The 14,714-nt window shown below is 42.2% G+C and overlaps 1 protein-coding gene across 9 annotated transcripts in view; it reads left to right on the top strand.

Annotated features, from left to right (window-relative positions):
• Positions 1–14,714, top strand: part of TSPAN18 (tetraspanin 18) — a 301,343-nt gene that overhangs the window by 235,649 nt on the left and 50,980 nt on the right. For 5 of the 9 annotated variants that reach the window (XM_053263590.1, XM_053263511.1, XM_053263531.1 and 2 more), the window contains one exon: positions 11,233–11,310. The exons of 2 other annotated variants lie outside the window; for them this stretch is intronic. The gene's annotated coding sequence lies outside the window, so the exon portion shown is untranslated. Of the gene's footprint in view, positions 1–4,311; positions 4,390–11,232; positions 11,311–12,230; positions 12,250–14,714 lie in introns of those variants that run through there. 2 more of the 9 variants (XM_053263542.1, XM_053263572.1) reach the window with 2 other exon arrangements.

The raw sequence follows: 14,714 nt of genomic DNA, 5'->3' as shown, positions 1-14,714 counted from the left end.
CTCCTAGGTTTCTCTTTTTGAGGAGAAAACAAGCTCCTCCATTTTTTATGCAACTTGTCCTTATGAACAGATTTTTTAAAAACACAAAGTTGTCTGTCTCTCATACTTTTTAAATTTATATAAACCAAGAAGAGGCAAGCTTTATCAGTCCAAGGATCAATCTTGTACTTGCTTCTAACAGTGGGTGTGCTGGGAAGTTCACAAGCAGCCACTGTTTGTCCCCAGTATCTGGTATTTTATGTCATCAACAATAAGCAGAATAGGAATCACTCATCCCTTTTTGTCTAACTGTAGTACATGTTATCAGAGGCAATGTGAAGACAAAGTTCTGAATAGGAACATCCTGTGCAAAATATGAGCACAGAACCTTTGGGTGAGACTTTTTCATATGACATTAAAAGAAGCCGCAGAGGCTATTCTCACAACCAGGAGAAACCAGGCTAAGGGAGCCTAGCCTGGTTTCTCCTGATTGTGTGCTGCAATGGGGGCCATGTGGTTTCCGGCCGCAAACCTCCCTAAATGTCCTTCCCCTTAAACAAGGTTAGCAGAGCGAGCACTCCGCTGACCCCATTTACCACAGTGCAGCGCTGCACTGTGGCGACACACGAGGAGACCACCGACCGTGTGGGGCATGCTGGGACTTCCGGGGGCTGGGCGGCCCCGATCCCCTCCACCCTAACCAGCTCTGTGACAGAGCCAGTAATCATGTGGGCAACTGATCCAGCCACCAAGGGAAGGCTGGATGCTCATGTGCAGGGTAAGCAGGGTAAGCTCTTCCTGCCAAATGTGCAGGGTAAGCTCTTCCTGCCAAATCCCTTCTGATCCCTTACAGTCTAGCTACTTCAGCAACCAGGGCCATCCCTGGAAGGGGGTGGGGCTGGGGGCAAGCAGCATTCCCCCTCAGCCACACTCCACCAACGTGCTACTCCTCCCCACTTCCCCGCTGAGTATCCAGCAGCCCAGCACTAAGGAATTTGTCTCACTCCTCATTCAGTGAAGAGAGGTGACCAAACCTCTGAGCGCCACATGAGCTGGATACCAAATAAGAGCTGCACATGTGCTCTGATGCCTAATCGGGGTGCACATGGGCCTTTAATTTGCACAATGTGCTGGGAAGTTTGCCTCTTTCCTCGAGCATGGAGAGGGGCGGCTAGCTCTGTGCGAGTGGGATACTAAAGAGCCTGCATGTGCTTTGATACAGGGCACATGTGCACCTCTCATTTAGTATCCAGCTCCTGCAGCCCTAGGAAGTTTACCTCTTTCCTGCAAGGAGAGAAGCCGATTTCCCAGTGCTGCAGAAGCTGGGTACTAAATGAGAGACCCACGTGCTCTGTGATTAAGCATCAAAGTGCATGTGTGTCTCTAATTAAGTATCCAGCTCGTATGGTATAGGGAAGTTTGGTTGCCTCTCTTTTTGTTGGAAGGAGAGGGAGGCAATTGAACTCTTTAGCACTATGCACGTTGGATACTGAGCGGGGAGGGTGGGTGAAGAGTGGTGGTTGACGGGGACTGCAGGGTGGTTGGGCCTGGCTGTGGGGCCTGGGGGAGCATGGGGCTGGGGTCAATCTCCCTACTCACCCCACCCAAAGGACAGACCTGTCAGCAGCTACATTTATGGCTGATAACAGTTATACAGCTGGTTTGTACCACAGTCTTATATCTTCCTGTCTAAAAGAAGCACACAGACAATATTCTTTGTGACTATTTTCCCTGAGAACAGCTCTTCCCAAAGACACTTCAGGAATGTCTGAAAGACTGCCGGACAGTTTATAAGATGGTATGGGAAGCTCTGAAGCTAGATTTTGAGATAGGAAAGAAGAGAGGAGTTAAACAGAAGGTGAAGTCATCATTCCTGCAGGTGATTACCCATTATAATTCCTTGTTGGTCTCCTTTCTAAATACGCAGAGGTATTTACTTCTCTCTTCAGTGGAAACACTTTGACTTACTCTTTCAGTGGAAAGAGGTGCACAATTTGTAGGAAGGGGAAGGGAGACAAAAGAGCAGTCTAGGAAAACCTTTAAGGCTGCCTGCTGAAAAGAATAAAATTTCATTGCCTTTCCTTCCTGTGCCAGTGAGTTCCCCCCAGGTGGTCAAGGGCTGAGTTCTCCACCTAGTACCACTTCATACAAAATGGCTTCCCATGCTTGCCTCCAAAATTTCAGGAAGTGCTTTTGCACATGGCACACATGACCAAAATAAAAATTGTCACTGAGCTTTGCTTCTTCTTTATAATGATGAGAGTTCTGGTTGCCAAAATTAAATTCATGATAACTGCTAGTGACCTGGTGTGTGTATTTGTGGAATCCTGCTTGAAGTTCATTTAGCCATTATAGTGGCGACTGTTGATAGATCTATTCTTCATGAAAGAAACTGCACCAAGCTAAGAAGTCCAACGTGTCAAAAAAAAATTGTTAATGTTTCCATAGGGGTTTGGAGATGCAAAAGCATTTTCTCAGTGCCAAGATGGTACATCCCATTACAGAACTGCTATAATTTATTACAGATCTTTAAGTGTTCCCTTATTGTGCAGAATGATATGTTCCAGTGCTCTCATTCCAAATGATGGCAAATTCCAAGTGTTCTTTTACACAAGCCTTTACAGATCTCTTTCTTACAGAATTCTTCATTTTATAATAATAACAAGAAAAGAACCATCCAAGGTTAAAACATGCTGAGCAGAAACCCCACTTAGAGGAGTGCACTGGACAGAACCGTAGATGCAAGTTAATGTTGTTTTGAAAGATCTGGAAGATTGGTGCGCTGTTTAATTGGTGGGCTGTTTTAACACGGAAAGGTTAATATTTCAAGGTTTCAATGTGCTCCCAGAAACCTTGCAAAGAAAGCTGTGTTGGCCAGTTAAATTTTATTTATTTATTTGATTCATACCACCCTTCCTAAAGTGGCTCAAGGCAGTTTATATTAAAATCAAAAACTCATAATAAAACAATTGAAATAAATTAAAATATTTAAACCAGATTAAAAATCTTTAAAATTAAAACTAGATATAATTAAAAGCCAGACTGAAAAGATGAGTCTTTAAGCCTCTCCTGAAGTCCTCCAAGGAAGATGACACTAAACTGTTTAGGGTAGTGAAATCCACAACAGATTGTGAGGAGCTCCAAAAAGTTCTTTCCAAACTGGTGGAGTGGGCAACAAAATGGCAAATGTGGTTCAATGTAAGCATGTGTAAAGTGATGCACATTGGGGCAAAAAAAAACCCAATTTCACATATATGCTGATGGGATCTGAGCTGTCGGTAACTGATCAGGAGAGAGACACTGGGGCCGTGGTGGACAGCTCATTGAAAGTGTTGACTCAGTGCATGGCAGCTGTGAAAAAGGCTGATTTCATGCTAGGAATCATTAGGAAGGGGATTGAAAATAAAATTGCTAATATTATAATGCCCTTATTTGTATATTATTTGTATAGATTGTATAAATCTATGGTGCGGCCACATCTGGAGTACTGTGCACAGCTTTGGTCACCATATCTTAAGAAGGATATTGTAGAGCTGGAAAAGGAGCAGAAGAGGGCAACCAAGATGATCAGGGGCCTGGAACACCTTCCTTATGTGGCTAGGCTACAGCATCTGGGGCTCGTTAACTTGGAAAAGAAGCTACTAAAGGGAGACATGACCGAGGTGTATAAAATTATGCATGGAGTGGAGAGGGTGGACAGATAAATTTATCTCCTTTTCTCACAACACTAAAACCAGGGGTCACCCCATGAAACTGAGAAGCAGGAAATATAGGACTTACAAGAGGAAGTACTTTTTCACACAGCACATAATTGATCTGTGGAATTCTTTGCCATGGGATGTGGTGATAGCCACCAGCTTAGATGGCTTTGAAAGGAACTTAGACAGATTCATGGAGGTCTATCAATGGCTACTAGTCTGATGGCTGTGGGCCACCTCCAGCCTCAGAGGTAAGATGCCTCTAAATACCAGTTGCAACAGTAGGAGAGTGGGCACACACATACCTCTTGCCCACACGCGTAACAACGATTGGGCAAGGCGAGACAGTTGTCTAGGGGCCCCACTGCCTGGAGGGACCCCCCAGAGGCACCTCACGTGACTCCCCATTGCCCCCTGCCCAGCCCCAAGGCCCCTCAGCCACTTGCCCTGTTCGCCGTCTCTCCTGCTTGTTCTCCTGGCCGGCAATTGAGCAGCAGACAAGCTGCAAAGAGCTCCTTTTCTCCCGCCTCTCAGCTGATCGGCAGGTGGGCGGGGCTTCCACGGAGGCCTCCGTGTAGGCCTCTGTGAAGCCTGAACTCCAGTAGGGCCGGAAGCAAGCTAAGGAAGGAGGAGGCAGCCAGAGTGGCCACCACTGTTCTCTGCAGCAGAAGACCCCTTGCTGCCCTGTCCAACCCAGCCCAGCATTTGGCAGGTAGAGTGTGAACTCCTTTTTGTGGTTACTTCCCCCCCCCCCAGATATATAGGGATCTGCTTACCATAGGGCTTTGATATGGGGGGTGGGACTGAGAAGTCTCTGAATATTTATTTTAAAACAGCTTGGAAAATTTGCTGGCTTAAAAAAAAAAAACTATCTAAAAAGTCCTATAAGTGGCTTGTTTCATGGCAGAAAATTACAAAAACTATTGGAACAAACAGTATTATATTTATTTTATTCATTCATTCATTTATAAATACACTTATGTTCAAGTTGTTTTGCAACCCAGAAGGTCTGAGTGAGAACTGTGAAGCATGTGTGGTGCTTTTATTTTATTTTTCTTGTGTGTGAACTGCTCCCCAATAACTTGCAGGGACTTCAGGGTAAATCTGGCCAACATGTGAATGCAGCACCTCCATTCCAGAGGAGATGTGTCTTAAAGGGCTTTAAAAGCCTCCTGTGAAAAACCTCCTGGAATCAAACTTGACTGAATTTGTTCAGAATTCTGAGAAAACAAACATAGGCTCACCCTGCATGGTTGAAAGTCTCCTTTGCTAATCTGCAGCGAGGGGGCCATTTTAATAATTTGTCTTTCTAGTATGTTCTAGGCATTAAAAGTAGCACAGATGTATAGTACTCAATGTATATCACTATATATTGTGATGTGTGCGTGTGTGTATTCAGTGAAATGTATTTCCAGGCAGCATACTTATTTTGAAATATCAGACTTAAATCCTTGGGGACCTGGGGTTTGCAGAGGCCCTGGACTTTGAGGGGGGGGCATTTTAAAATCTCATCTCTGGGCCCACTGCAACCTTGCTACGCCCCTGCTCTTGCCTGTGAAACAGGATGCTGGACTAGATAGGCCTTGGGCCTGGTCCAGCAGGACTTTTCCTATGTTTTAAAAATAATCCTCTCATATTGTTTATTGCTGTAAACCACCTACAGACTTAGGTAATGGGCAGTATACAAATATGTCAAAATAAAATAAATATCCATAGAGAGTGCATTCCACAACCTAGAGGCAAGAACTGAGAAGGCCCATTCTCATGTCACCACCAGATGAACTGGTGGCACTCGAAGACAGATCCCTCCTGATTATCATAATGAGCAGTGGGGATCTTGTAGAGAAAGGCACTCTCTCAGGTAACCCGGACTGAAGCCATTCAGGGCTTTGAAGCCATTCAGCACTTTATACTTTGCCCACAAACATATTGGCAGCCAGTGCAACTGTTTAAGAACAGGCATAATGTGGTCTCTCCAGGATACCCCAGAGACCAAACTGGCTGCTGCATTATGAACTAACTGAAGTTTCCAAACTACATACAAAGACAGCCCTACATATAGCATCAGGCAGTGCAATAAGTTCCCTTGGCTTTTGCATTACAGAACCAAGGGAAGCCAATGTTGTACCTACTGGCCCATGGGTCCTCTGTTGCAGTAGCATTAACATTAATGCAACTAAGGAAAAGCTGCATTGACTGTAATATCTAGATCTCTGGTCTTATGCTATCCTTTTGCCAGGGCTCTGTAAGGACCAGTTGTAGTTACACAGTTCACTTCACAATCTGATTGGATTTACATGCAGTGATGTAGTCTTGTCACATCAGTGACTTTTCTATACTGCAAAGTTCCTGCTCAGTTAGCTATTTATACGCCAGCCACAATATGACTTATAAGGTTGGTCCTTTGGTAGCTCCATCTTTTTCTGAAACTATTTAGAGGGTTTGACAATTTGGGCAAACTGTCACAGTCAACAAAGTCTCCCTTCTCAGCAAAATCCCTTTCTACACATTGGGTGTTGATAAAAAAGATTTTTATTAATCAGTTTTACATATCTTTTTAAAGAAAATGGGGGTGGACTGGCAATGTGGCTTGCCTGCTGCTTCACAAATGGAAAGTTTAGTATTCCACAGTTTATGATTGATTGATTAAGTGCTGTCAGGTTGGTGTCAACTCTTAGAGACCTCATAGAAAGATCCTCTCCAGGATGATCTGTCTTCAACCTAGCCTTTAAGGTCTCTCAGTGGTGCATTCATTGCTGTTGTAATCGACACAGTTCCACAGTTACAATTCAGTTATTACAGTTCAATTATTTGTAATGGATATATGTGTCAGATTATTAGCCCTTATAATTCAAAATGCCAATACTCTAAAGATCATTAGTCCAAAGTATTTGAAATTTGCATGAAGCATCTATGTGTGGAGTTCCATAATCCGGCTAAATGTCCAGGCACATCTGTTGAAAAATGACTGAGATACAGAAATTTAAAATTGTTTTAATTGGGGGCAAATTTCTCCTGATTACAGCTGTTTTTGCCCGGGCATCATGTCCCTTTGTGTTGAAGCGGCACCTATAGAATTTCTGCCTGAATGCAGCTTCCCAGTTGAGCTGAAAGACCAAAGCAAAATATAGGTCCATAGAACCTAATTTGTAAATGTGCATAATATTCAAAACTGTAGAAAGTATGTACAGCTTTATGGTGCAGAACATAAAGTGTGCCCCTTAATTTACCATTTCCATGCATTATGGTGCATGGTCATCTTAAAGCAAAGGTTTTTCACTGTGGAAATACACACAACTTTGTAATTGTTACAGTCTTATATTGAGCTTTACAAGTGACAAAGAAGGAGGTTTTTGACATACAAATTAAACACTATTTTCAGTAAGCTGGCTATAATCAAAATAACAGATAACAATATTATAAAAAACACTAACCGTTAAGAAAGGCTAGAGATTGTCTTTAGAATCTTCCAAAGGTATTAATTATAAAGAAGTTTAGTAAGCAAAGAAAGATTTGTTTTCTCGGTAAAACAAGAATTTCTGTCATTAAATAGGAGGGTTGAGGGACAGTCTGAATAAGAGTGGGGTCAAATGGTGGTTTAGAACAAAGAGAATGGCATTGGGGTTAATTGTTATAGATGGATGAGGCCAGGCCTCGTTGGCAGTTCCTGTCATATCGTGTGTTTCCACTTGAAATTGTAATTAAGAAAAGCATCCTTATTGAGCCGCAATTAGGCACAGTAGTTGTGTGCTCACTCTAATTCCCTTAATGACTAAATCATAGTTCTTCATTTCAAAAAAAGTCTGTTTGGCGAATGCTTCTCCTTAGATGAGGTCTCAGAGGAAGAGTAACTCATTGATATTGTCCAGTATCATCAAACAACACCTATTTTCTCTGCTGAAGCAGCACCTGCTGCTGCTTGGTGAAGTATTGAAATTTCTTCCTCTCAGGAGTGCAGTGAATCCTTCAAAATATTGTGAGTTAAGAGAAAACAAAAATTCTCCTCCCACGCAAGCCTCTGAGGACTGGTAGCAATATAATTATATGCACTCTCACACACACGCACAGCAGGAGCAAGAATCCTATCAGTCTCTTTATTTCCCTAATGATAGGTTTATATGGAACACTTAGATCTCTAAAGTAAAATTTAAATCTGCTTTTAAGCAGCAACTGCTTCTGTGCTTGGTGTGACATGTAGTGGTAAATGAAAGGAGATTAAGCCACTTACACATTGCAACATAAAGATTGGGCTGTGTAAACAACAGGAGATGAGAGAAGTGGGTCAGGCAACATAAGAAACACATGGCAGGCTAAGGTGTGTGCACGCTCCTACTTCTACAAGAGTACAAAGGACATCTCTTTAACAAACCTTATTGAAATTGGTGGGAAGTTGTGGAAGACCGGAGTCAGGGCTTGTTTGTGCCAGTTATTTTCTGGGTTATTTATTGGATGATACATGCTTCAGTGTTGTACTACAAGTAGTTTGCATAGTCTCAGCTTCATCCCATTTTATGCCTGAATCAGTACTCCACATCAATGGTAGGAGTTAGTGCATTCTCTTTACATTCAGGTCAGTGGTTCAATAAATAAGCAGTAAATCAGTGTCTTTGTTTGGAGAAGCATTTCAGAATGCACCTTGTCCTGCCTGTTGGGTTCTCACCTTTCTTCCAACAGAAGAGCTTTGGGTCCTTTCATATGACTGTGTGATGTTTTTTCATGCACACTGATAGTCTCCACCTGTGGCTTATTTCCAACTTAACCCACCACCAGTACCTTCACTTCAAATACCTCAGTACCACTTCTCCCTATTTTTCAGCTTTTAAAAAACAGAGTAAAATCATTTACCCAGCTGATTGTGTCTGTGTATAATGTTTTTCTATAATAGTAATACTTCAACCTTGAAAAGAGCCAATAGTCATGAAATGAGGGAGTGGAAAATGTGAAAGAGCAATGCAAGGACAGACCTTCAAGACATAAATAACGGGAACAAAAGATGCTGGGTTTTGCATACATATTTGCATACTCTTTTGAATCTTCTTTCATTTCAATGGGGCTTTCACAGAATAAATTCCTGATGCCTTTGCTGGAAGACTTTAGATATCCTTTGATGCTTAAAATGAACGAACCACCCTCTTTGTGGTCACTTTTCACCCAAACATCAAATAATTGGATTCAGTCACTCACCCACACAAATGCACATGCACTCTGTTTTTCAAAAATCCACAAACATTGCTACATTCTAAATGTGAATATGAGCTTTCCCTTCTAAGCATTTATGTTCAAATATCTGGAAAAGTTTTAAGCTTGTATGTTCCAATATCTAGAACAGAAATACTTGAATGTTTACTTAGATCTAGAACAGAAATTAGATTCGGGTACAAATTGATTTGTACCAGACTAGCTGGCTAGGGTGATTTGGAGACAGAACAAATTGCCCCTGTGATCCATTGGCTAGATTCGGTTACAAATTGAATTGTGCCAGATTAGATTTGAATTGATTTAAGATTCGGATTCCTCCTACTAATTTCCCCAGATTTCCAGGTCCATGTTAAAAAAAAATCCCTCATAGAGATTCATTGAGGAAAAGTTATTATTCACCAAACACTTGAAAAATAATGACCACACATTTCACTCCATAACTCCACTTCTACAAGGGCTAGAGCTTAACTTTAAAAAAAAAAAAGTTGGAGATCCATGTTAGGGTTAGGATAGGGCAACTTCGAATCCCCATTATTTCCTATGGTGGAAATATAAAAAATCAGTAAAAACTAAAGAAAATCATTAAAAATCAACCAAATGCTCCACTACCCTGAAATTTGGGTGGTAGGTAGCACCCATGGGGACCTACCCACCTCCCAAATTTGGTTCCCCTCAGACCTTGATAAGTGATCCGAGCTGATCCAAATAAAATCCAAATCGAATCTGAGGTGATTTGGAGGAACAGATTCAGACACAATACAAATGGGGTAATTTGATTTGGGCACAAATCGAATTGAAAAAATCAATTTGTGCACATCCCTAACAGAAATACATGGAAGCAGTGCTAATTTAGAGCAATCACATTAAATTTACTAATAAACTGGATGAAACAAATGAGAGTGAGAAATTAATAAGGAAATATGCAAGCCCGTGTGTTGCTCTACTCTTGTGTCATTCCCACTCATTTTTGGTGGATTATGCACATTTTATATTATTTGCTGTTTACATAGTGTATCTTGGGGCTGGACTGTTGGAGCTACCAGAAGCCCTGGTACTATCATTCCCTCCCCCCACCATGGGGCAATTGCCTCAGCATAGTTGTGGGAGGAAGGGCGCTTTCTTTAAATCCCAACCCAGCACTGACACAGAGAGACTGGGCAGTGAGGATAATACCAGGAACATGCAAGTGGGTGGTGGGGAGTCACACAAGAGAGACTCAGAGTGAGCATGGGGAGGTGGGAACAAGCATGGGGATGCCTGGGGACTGTGGTTCCTCCCAGAGCTTCTCCCATGGGAGCAATGTCCCATGCATATTTCTAAAAGGTTGGGCAGATTCATGTGAGGGAAGGTGATTCTTCAGGTTCCAACTGTATCAAACCTGACAGCTGCATTTTGGGTCAACTGAAGTTTCCAGTAGTCTTCAAGGGCAGTCCTGCTTAACTTGGACATTGCCACTTAGGGAACCTGTGGTGGATTAGAATCCATGTCAAAGGAAGCACTCTGCAGTTATAAATATATATGTTGCTCAGCTTAATTGACTGGGTCTGTGTATGCTTATCCATGATCACACCATTGTATTTAAATAATCTTTCATTTAGGGCTTGGAAACTGTATAGTACTACTTTGTGAAGGCTGACGTTGAGTGCAGCTGAGAAACTGGATGAAAAATGATTAGCAGCTGACTAGAAAATCAAATCAATCCATTCTCTTTACCATGTATTGCAATGCAGTCAATATAGTTGCTATTGTCCTAAGCTGTCTCCTGGCTGTAGCACCCCAACCCTAGGGCCCACCTTACCCCTTAAAAATCTTTAGTCCTTGTCCCTGCTCCACTCTCACAGTTACCCACTTACCATTTTATGTCTTACTTGTATCCATTATCTTTCTTGTTTTTTCTTTTACCCCTGACCCCTAAACCTCTGTGTCCAGACACTTCCTACCCACTCCATACCTTGTGTGACTTGTTGGTAACTATCCAAGTTGGTGAATTATCAGCATAATCAAAGATTCCTCACACTCCTTTTTCTAACTACTATACACTGTATGTAGCTGAGCTGTCTTTGTAGATCTATTTTGATTTAAGGTTTGTATGAGACTCTTCAGAAAATACCAAAATGTGGTTTGGGGTCTATACTCTGAAGGTATGTGAACTAACCCAAAGCTTGATGAGCTGGGTTATGAGGAAATGGATGCTTCAGTAGGTGCTAAAAGCTTTTCATTAGTGCTAATGTACACCGAATTAAGCAAGCAATTAGACTAAGTGTATTCATCAGGGTGGTGTATGTTAATAAATGGTTTATCTAATGTGATCGTGTTTTATTGACTTGCTCAGTAATTGAATATCTTTTTCTTATAGGACTATCTTGGCCAATAAAAGATACATGGGGCATATAAACCATTAGAGGTCAAAAGAGACATCTCAAGAGCTGCGTAGGTGAGACTGAGAATTACTCTTTCCTACAATTCAGAGAGTGGCTTTTGTTTCTCCCTTCCTTTTCAATAACTTTACTGTCTCTGCTTTAGCAAATATTCCAACAAAATTCCCTAGAAAGTGTGATATTTGAGGTTAATTGATTCATTCTAGTGAAAAACCTTCAGCCTTGGAACAAACTGTCACTGCTCTTTTATCCTGCACCGTATCAAATAACGTAGATAAAAGGTACCATGATCACAGCCCAGCGGGGTAATCATACAGTCACAAGAAATGTATCTCACTTCAAACCAGTGCAGAGCACACATCAGGCTTCAAGCTCAGATGAAGACTCCATACCCAGTGACAATGTCATCCCATCCAGCAATCCTGATCCACCAATATCTGCAGCCCCGTGTAATCCTGAGCAGTGTCATTCACATTACCCACAAAGGATGAATCGTCAAGCTCCAAGCTATTTGCAGGACTATCCTACATGGCAGTAGATGGTTATAAATCTGTGGACCAACTTTGATATGTGTTCTTGTTTTATGTGCATAGTTTTGTTTCCAAATTTTGTTAATATTTTGATGAGACTGGTATTTTGTTTAGGAGGAAAGGAGGGATGAATGGTTAATCCATTCATTGAACCAGGCCAGCTTTTGAATGGTCCTTTAGTTACTTATATTCCAGTCCTGGAGAAGAGGTGGGGCTAACAAACAGCCAGCAGCAAGAGCACTGAAGTGCTCTTGTGTTGCATGCTTGTGTTGTGATTCTACATGAAGCATCATGGGGGAAAATTATAAATACATTGTTTTGCCATTATAGTTAGCAAACATCAAGGTGTTCCCCTCTAGTGGGTTAGAGAACATTTATTCTCATTTTTTTCTCATGCAGGGCCATAGCCGTAGCATACGGGGGAAGGGGAAGGAATCTGTGTGGTAGAACCAGAATTAAATACAGGTAGCGAAATATGTTTAAATTTTACTGATTATATTCAATATTAATTCTAAAATAATAAAATTTCATGGTTTGTTTGTTTGTTTGTTTATTTAACATATTTTATACCGCCCAAAACTTACGTCCCTGGGTGGTTTACAAGAAGATAAAAACAACTTTAAAATTTTAGAGCAATATTCTAAAACAACATTAAATACAATCAAAACAGTATCAGTTTAAAGCCTGGGTGAACAGATGTGTCTTTAAAGACTGAATTTGCCAGTTATTCCAGTGCCTTTATCATCATTGCCCAGATCACTGGAATGCAGCAGCAGGTTTAGTGAGCAATTAGCCAGAATTTGCCAATTGAATGCCCCATTTTACAAAACTGAAAATCCAGGGTATCGGTCTGGAATATCTCTGAGGAAGGCAAGCCCCCAAAGGCCAAATCCCATAGAAGGCAAGAATGAAATTATTAGGTTCCTCCTCCCCCGGCTGGCCTTCCTTTATGCAAAAACCACACCACCACCTCGGAGAAGTCCCCCAGAGGGGACAAGTTAAAAGAAGAAGAAGTGTTTTTTGGAAAAAATGGCTCAATGAACCCCCAAACTGGAGATGGTGGTGGTTTGGTCCAGGGTTGAGCCAAATTGGAGGTGGTTCGGCTCAACCCCGGAACTTCGAACCAAACTGGTTCAGTATCGAACTGCTTTGGATTTGAACCTTTTTGCACACCCCTAGAATTGAAAGCAATGTGCTGAGAGTCCTCAGTGAAGTGAAAGCTTTTAGTTGTTAAGATGAAAGTGATTACTTTTGCAACTTTTACTTTCTTTCAGTGCTCACTGTTGTTTACCAAATTTCTTTAAATTATCTTCTATGCTTTTCCACTAAAAGTCACAACTTTCATCATATCCAGCACAATTACAGCTTGCACTCATAGCAGTGGATGAAGGAGACAGGACATTTTGCCATATCAGGGGCTTCTTTTCCAATTGAGAGACCACACAAGCCTTTATAAAAACAAGAGTCATGGCACTTTAAATGACTAACACATTGATAAGCTTTTGTGTGCTACAGTCCACCTATGCTGCAATCAAGGCCTTAAAAGTCTGCAATTAAGGTCTGCAATCAAGGTCATTAAGGCGGTGGGTTTTCAAGCAGAGGTCAGACAGCATCTGTCAGAGATGCTCTAGCAAATTCCTGCAAAGAGCAAGAAATTGAACAAAGACTTCAAACCTCCCTTCCATCTCTAAAATTCTATTACTCTGTGCTTCTACAGTGTCACAAGACAATCTGTGCCAGAAAAGGCAACACACATGGCTATTTCTCTGGTAATGAGTCTTTGTAATGAGTAATACTGCCATAGTTCAGGTCTGCTGAGCTGAAACTCGGCTAGCAAAAGGCTGAATGCCAAATTTGTTATTTATACTCTGTTTAATTAGTTTGCATCCATTATGTAAAGCAACTATGAACCTAGGCTTTAAATGTGCAAAGGTTCTGGAACATATTGGTGAGACTGGGCCTGGGGTTTATAGGAAATAACTCAGTGGTACTGTAACAGATTTGAAGTGTGTGTGTGGTGTGTATGTGTGTTTGTGTGTGTGTGTGCACATGCATTGCACATCCTTGCATATTATTTTGGCAGTAAGCTTGTTACAGACAGCAGGTCTTTCTGTATATTAGCTTCATCAATAGGATCTTTGCACCACTGTTGCTTACTGTCACGGATTTGAAGTTTTGAACATACAGGGTTATTTTCGAATGTGTGGAAATTTAAATACACTAACCCATGTGTATCTTCCTTTTCTTAGCAATACAGGGAGGCAGTGGGAGTGGTCAGTGGGAGCTGCCTGGGGAGGGTTTGTGGGGAGAGCAGGCTTAGCCCACTCTCCCCGCAGGCGAGCAGTCAGTCTGCTCTGGGCGGCCACAGTGATTGCCCACACAACTGCTGGCTTCGTCATGGAGCCGGCAGGGGCTGGGGAGTTTGGGGGCCATGCGGCCCCCAGAAGTTCCAGCATGCCCTGCGCAAGCATGCAGGGCATGCTGGAGAGACCCCCGAGCCGGGAAGCTGATTTTGAGCCTCCCGGTTGGGGGTTTACTCATGAGTTGTCGCAGCACGGAGCTGCACCACGGCAACTCACAATAGCAAAAACCAAGTTTGCGGAGCACTCACTCCGCAAACCCAGTTTAAGCACTGGGCTACTTAAGCTGGTAACCCACTTAAGAACCACCGGGATCGCTGCTGAGCCTGGTGGTTCATACGATGGCTAGCCCGATTTTCTACCATCGTGTGAATAGCCTCAGGATTTTCCTGCTAGCTTGGTTTGCAGAGTTGTTTTATGAATAAAGCCAGGTAGTCCTCAGACCCTCCAGTGGCAGTTCATTGAGAGCCACATATCAGCACTAGTACTTGGGGTGACTGATGTCTTAGGCAACCTAGAAAGCATCCACCTGTTGAAGCTCCATCAGCAGCTCCGTCAGCATGCCCTAGG

Source organism: Hemicordylus capensis, chromosome 1 (genome assembly GCF_027244095.1).
Source record: "Hemicordylus capensis ecotype Gifberg chromosome 1, rHemCap1.1.pri, whole genome shotgun sequence".
In the NCBI taxonomy this organism is placed as follows: Eukaryota; Metazoa; Chordata; class Lepidosauria; order Squamata; family Cordylidae; genus Hemicordylus; species Hemicordylus capensis.
This window is presented reverse-complemented; position numbering and strand designations above follow the sequence as displayed.